Source organism: Anser brachyrhynchus (assembly GCF_964034855.1).
Source record: "Anser brachyrhynchus genome assembly, chromosome: 3".
Lineage (NCBI taxonomy): Eukaryota > Metazoa > Chordata > Aves > Anseriformes > Anatidae > Anser > Anser brachyrhynchus.
Window position 1 is genome coordinate 86699565 of NC_137696.1, and position 5696 is coordinate 86705260.

The window sequence follows — 5696 nt, forward strand, 5'->3', positions numbered from 1 at the left end:
CTTTCACCGTGCTGCCATTTCCTGAGCAGGCTGAGCCAAGGTTACGCGGCTGGGCCCTATCAGGGCTGGGCTGAGGAGCCTAAACAGTGAGAACTGCAGTGGGAGGTGACCTGTCAGGAGGCAGTTGAGTAAATAGTCAAGCTAATGCAGTCGGTTGGAGCCCTGAGAGAAGTTTAATTTGCCAGGTGGTAGAAATTCACATTTGGTCAGCAGAGCCTCTCTCTAGGCTCTCTTGACCTTTGTCGTTAGGGATTTAGTCCAGTTGCCCATACAGGTGCCATTTACTCATGCCATTTACAGTGCTTTATGGCCTTCAGCTACCGACTTGGCCTTCAGCTAGTGCCTCCTTCAGGGCAGCACCAGTATCCTGTAAATTTCCCGTATCATACCTCTCTGCTCCATGTGGATGTCTTGCATACCGTAGGGTTCCTCATGTGACATCAGATGCATAAGTGTGTGCTATGGAATCAAGCGCTGTATTTCTGCTAACCACCTGAGAAACTCCTGAGTGTCCCAGATACCTGGATGGGGTTGGCAGAGACATCTGATAACTAAATATATCTTGGTTAATGACATAGTAAGCTTTAATCATCCTTAATACTGATTGTAAAACACTTTTTGAGGAGCTTTTAATTAAGCGCCTGCTCATAAATCCTTTACTGGCATTGCTGAGTCAGTCGTGGCTATATGCAAGTGCCTGTGTGCAAGCAGGTACGTGCAAGAAGTTCACGTTAGAGTCCCAAGGAGCATTTCTGGAATGGATGGGATAGGAAAACTGCTTGATGGCAGTCCAACAGAGGTAATCCTGACTCTTTTCTTTCTGGCTGCTTTGTAACCGTAATGACAGATGTTCCCTTCCCAGAAGGAGGGTTATGGGAGTTCATTAAAGTGAAGAGGCACGGGGAGCAATTCACGTAATGAACAAATAGCAAAAAGGAAAAGTAACTGTGTATGCTTGGGCCTGAAGAGGGGAGATCATGAAAAACTGGCTGTGTGGAAGGAGACAAGAGCTATGCATGGCATTTTCTCCCTAAATAGTGGAATAGGACCAAAACAATTCTAGATTGGAGCAGTTCATAACTACTCGCCAACTATCCATCTCTCTCTGCAATTTTCAGGGTAAAGAATATGAACCAGAGAAAATTTCTGCCATTACCTGTAGTTACTGGAGCTAATAGGTAGATTGGTGAAGCCAGGAGTCCTGCACAGCTGTCACTCAGCAGCTTTACCTTTCACATATTCCTTTGCAAGTTTATTTTGAACCAGGAAACAATCTGAACTATTACAACTATGGTGCCAGTGGGCAGCGAGTGAAGTGACAGGTGTAATTTGCCTCATTCTTCAGAGGAACAGAAAGGTGATATGCAATCAACATACCTTTATTTTGACGTCTCATAATGCAGGCTACTGCAAGATACTCCACAAACTCGTCACTGATGATCCTCATCAGGCATTTGCTTGCTTGAGCGCTTACAGTGATCTGGTAAATTCTTCCCTCATTCTCTTTGTTCCATTTCTGAAATAACGCTAATTAAAAATCAGTTGGCAAAGCCACCAGTTTTGTGAGATAGTTGTTTTAGAACTAGGCTTGATGAAAAGACAGTAATTGCTTTCCTGAGAAGTTCAGTGCATCTGTGCAATTATTACAGGGCATTTTGTTACACAACGCTACGCTTGTTTTATCAGCGAGGAGGAGGTGCGCTTGTATCCAGATTTACCAGGTCCGAATTCACAGAAAGGATGTAAAAGCTAAGACTGTATTAGTCATCAAGGAGCACAATGATGATTTCTCCTCCAAATGAGTCATACCAGTTCCCACTGTTAATGCAGACACATGAATATTATATTCCTTAATTCCATTAGCGTTTAATTCTGCAGCCAACTGTCTGTATCGAAGGGGTAGCATTATAAACGAAGCAAACTAGTCTACGTTTTGAGAACTTGTGAAGTTAGGTTATGATTGCTTCGCACAAAGGACTATTGTATTTTCTTCTGTGATCTCAGACTTTCTTTAGAAGAAATTATTTGTAGTTGAATTTATGGGGTAGCGTACAAAGCATATAAAAACCACTATGAACTGGCTTTATGCAGTCACTTAGTGTATAGTATACGCCTTTGAAATATGCCTTACCTCACACAGTTACATGGCCTGCACAGATAAAGAATAGTTTAATGCCATATTAGCCAGTTAATTCCCTAAGATCTACAAGAATATACAATAGAGAGAGATGTCAGGAGTAACTCCCACTTCTTGGAGTCCATCGTCCCCCAGCTCCACGTGATGCCCATCCCAGGTTGCTGAACTCCCTTCTTGGCCCTTTAACATTAGTTCAGCAGGAGTCCTACTGTTAAAAATAAGTTAAATGTTTTTAATTCTTCTAAACTGAAGGGAAATGCATTTGTATCAGATACAGGGAGCTATATATATATGTTATATACAGCTATACATACATTTGAAAATACCTAACTATCTATAACATTAGGCAGCCTAAGCCCCCTTTGTATAATGCAAAGAACACTGGTTCCATTAACTTTTAACATGTTACTCACTGGATCTACATCTGACATCTATTTCAGGTCAGATGAACTGAGCTATAGATGTTCCTAGTTCTCTCCACTCTCCGTACAATGAGCCTCTGGTAGTCTCAGAAATGTTTATCCATCATCTGCAATTGTCCAGGGGAATTCTGCCCACATTTCCGCTCTTTCTTTCAGGGTAAGAATGGCTGCATTTGAAGAACTATGCATTTTATCAGGTGTTATGACTGTCATTAATGTTGTAGTATCTTTTGCAACAGAAGGGTATGTTCCTTTGCTCTGAAGCTAGGTGGCCATATCAGCATCTTTCATCCAAAAGAAAAACAGTTCAGTACGTCACAGCTGCAGAAAAGTACTTAGAAACATGAGCAAAAACATTTTCTTAGAAACTAGAAATGAAATACATCTTAGAAATTATTTGTGGTTCTTTTGTGAAACTGAAGGCATGCTTCACTGTAAAGCATTTACTGAAGCCAAACCGTTTTTAATATTTTGACTTGTCAAAGCTGATTACTCTAGCTGTTCTGCAGCCAGTTTGGTGAGGTTGTATAAAATCTGTCTGCAAGAGTTTAGCGCAGTATTAAATATGGAAATATTTGTTGTAGCAGTGGTCAGGCAAACTTTCAGTTTCCATATACTTCAGCTGAGCATGTTTAATTTTTCACCAAGTTAGATCATCTGACAGGATATACAAGCTGCCTTATGTGAAGTGCTGTTAGCGCGTGGGATTTGACTGCAGTTTTGCTACTATATTTGGCATTTTGTTTTAAGAAAAAACGTTCCAGAACAAAATGGCCCCTCCATGCAAAAGTCTGAACAAAAGGGAGATGAAAACAGAAATCCAAACGGAGATAGGGCATTGGTGGTCACATGAAGGAAGAGGAGGGAAGCTGACTCTTTGTTTAGGCAACACTGACTGTGCCAGAGCTGTGCACTGCTTGCTCCTAGTCTGTCACAAGCAGCTGGGGAACTAAGCCCCAGATTTCTGTCCGTGCACTGAGTTACAACACCGCCTTGCAGGTATCAGTGATTTCAAAACTGCGGCACCTGGCAGCATTCATTGTCTGTAGCCCAGACTGCTAGCTGTGTAATACGTCTGGAAATAAAAGCAGTCTCCTGCTGCTGGCTCTGTGTGATTTCACGTGATTACCCACTGCCAGAACAGGCCGTGATGTCGCTTAATTAAATGGAAAAAACATAGACATCCTGTCCGTGAATTTCTGTTACTTCACATTTATGTCTATTCAGCTTATTTTCAATAGTGTTTAGCTGCTATGTAGTTACAGTGACTGTATTCCTATTTTTAGCTAAAAAACCCTGTTTCATGTTAGCTACAGGTGCTTCCTCTTCGAAATATATAAAATTACATCGCTGCCAGGTTCAAAACCACAGCCCAGGAGAGAAAGCTGAATTCTCTATTGCTCTAGTTCACAGTAAATATCACTCCTTGACTGATGTAATTATTCACATTATCATGCCATTATTTGAAATACCTCCTATCAAAGTAGATCCCAAATTCTTTTTACACAGAATTCTAGATTTTTGAGTGCAAAATACTACTGCTGCTTTGGGGCAAGGCAAGATTTAGTCCCAGAGAGTCCCAGAGCCCTCCCACTGCACAGCAAGGTGGTTCGGACAAGTAAGGAAAGATGGGACATAACAGCTAGAAATGACCAAAATGGTTCATAAACGTGACATCCAGGTCATTCAGCTCACTGTCTCAAGCAGTTGTATCAGCCATTGTTAATGAGAAAAGCTGAGATGTCACTGTGACTTGTTGGCCATTAAATATCCCATGGGGTGCTTTTGGAGTACAAGGGAATCCCAAAGCCGTTCCTTCCTTTCTGCTACATGTAATTACTCGTTATTTGTAGAGTTCTGCCCTGTAAAAAGGAAGATCACATTTCCCTTTTGAAAATGCACTTACTCAGTAAGATGGAGTCAGGTTGCTTTATTTATTTGTTGCTCTTACCACAAGGCCACTACACAATGGAACAGGAAAGGGAAGTGTAACACCTTATTTTGTAATGCTGAGAACGTGAGGAGGTATGCAATTGTATATTATTCTCTGCATTATCTGTATGCAACTTTTTTTGGTTTACAACTGTTTTTTGTTGCTGTTCAGTCGAAGAAGGAAATGGGAAAAGAGAACTAAGACATCAAAACACACCAAAACTTAAGTTTTATGTGGATGATTAGGAAGAAAGGGATATAAAAGTAACCTAGACAAAATTAAGGAGAATTTCTGAACTAGAAACAAGGGTGTCAAACTCATGTTGTTGAAGACAAGCATGTAAAAGCTCAGACATGTTTCTTCCAGTTTGCAGTGAATTAAAGTGAAACTGAGACTGCTGAGAACATGAACTCTTTAATTTGGTATGCATTTCCTTAGCTATAAGTTGTTACAAGTGCTATCCCAAGTGGATTGTGGCTGTTACCAGGCAGCAGAGAAACCAAAATTGTAGATGCAAACAAAAATTCCTCTGGCAGTGTGACATGGAAAAGGGGATCTGCCCATCAAGCCACGCTTTTGCTAGTAATTCTTGTCTAAACTGATTAGTGCGTGACACTATTTTAGACTTGCGTGATCCTGAAAGCAAACAAACATGGTGGTACTAAGTCTTACCGGGTCATTAAACTTTTTGGATGAGGCATTGGTGGGGCCTGTGAGGGCTGGAAGAAGTGTTCAAACCGCTCTGCTCTTGTTATGAGGTCCTTGGGCTCCTTAGAGTTACAGAATGATTAAGGTTGGAAAAGACCTCCAAGATCCTCTGGTCCAACCACCCCCCTACCACCACTATCACCCACTGAACCATGTCCCTAAGCACCACGTCCAGCCTTTCCTTGAACACCCCCAGGGACGGTGATGCCACCACCTCCCTGGGCAACCCGTCCCAGTGCCTGACTGCTCCTTCTGAGAAGAAATGTCTCCTCATTTCCAACCTGAACCTCCCCTGGTGCACCTTGTGGCCATTCCCCCCAGCCCTGTCACTAGCTGCCTCGCCCTCTGACTTCAGCTGCTCGAAGCCCTGCAACAAGATGGGCGCCCCCTGTGCCACCTCAGGGATGCGCTCTCCATCTCCCTTCCTTCCAGAGGAACAAAACAAAACAAAACAAAACAAGCGGTATGGCCGCAGCCCGGGGGCGGGCAGCGGGGC

General features: G+C 42.5%; 1 long non-coding RNA gene across 1 annotated transcript in view; it reads right to left on the reverse strand.

Moving 5' to 3' along the window:
• The window catches only part of LOC308192721, a 13118-nt gene extending 7553 nt beyond the window's left edge, over positions 1–5565 (reverse strand). The window contains exon 1 of the long non-coding RNA XR_013949042.1: positions 390–5565. This is a non-coding gene — a long non-coding RNA (uncharacterized lncRNA). The remainder of the gene's footprint in view (positions 1–389) is intronic.
• Between the last annotated feature and the right edge of the window lie 131 nt (positions 5566–5696).